At 36.8% G+C, this 228-nt stretch overlaps 1 protein-coding gene across 2 annotated transcripts in view; it reads right to left on the bottom strand.

Moving 5' to 3' along the window:
• LOC119586510 (xylose isomerase-like) overlaps nucleotides 1-228 on the bottom strand; it is a 5,417-nt gene that overhangs the window by 1,829 nt on the left and 3,360 nt on the right. The gene's annotated exons all lie outside the window — the stretch shown is intronic.

Raw genomic sequence — 228 nt, 5'->3', positions numbered from 1 at the left:
CACGCGAGAGAGCAAGCGGGAATGAGTGGAAGATGACCATAACTATTATGGGATGGTATTGCCTTAATGATTGGCGTTACTCATATTTTAGCCAGGAAGTAAAATACATTTCGCAATACTTACATAGGGGGATATTAATTCACACGTCTAAAATATGTATTTGATATAAGTAGGCTTGGTAAACGCATCAGTTGCCGTCGTATATGTAATATTAGTTATATCATCATC

The sequence above is a fragment of the Penaeus monodon genome, chromosome 21, assembly GCF_015228065.2.
Source record: "Penaeus monodon isolate SGIC_2016 chromosome 21, NSTDA_Pmon_1, whole genome shotgun sequence".
NCBI classification, from domain to species: Eukaryota; Metazoa; Arthropoda; class Malacostraca; order Decapoda; family Penaeidae; genus Penaeus; species Penaeus monodon.
The sequence above is the reverse complement of the archived record's forward strand: the minus strand, read 5'-3'. Positions and strand labels throughout refer to the sequence as shown.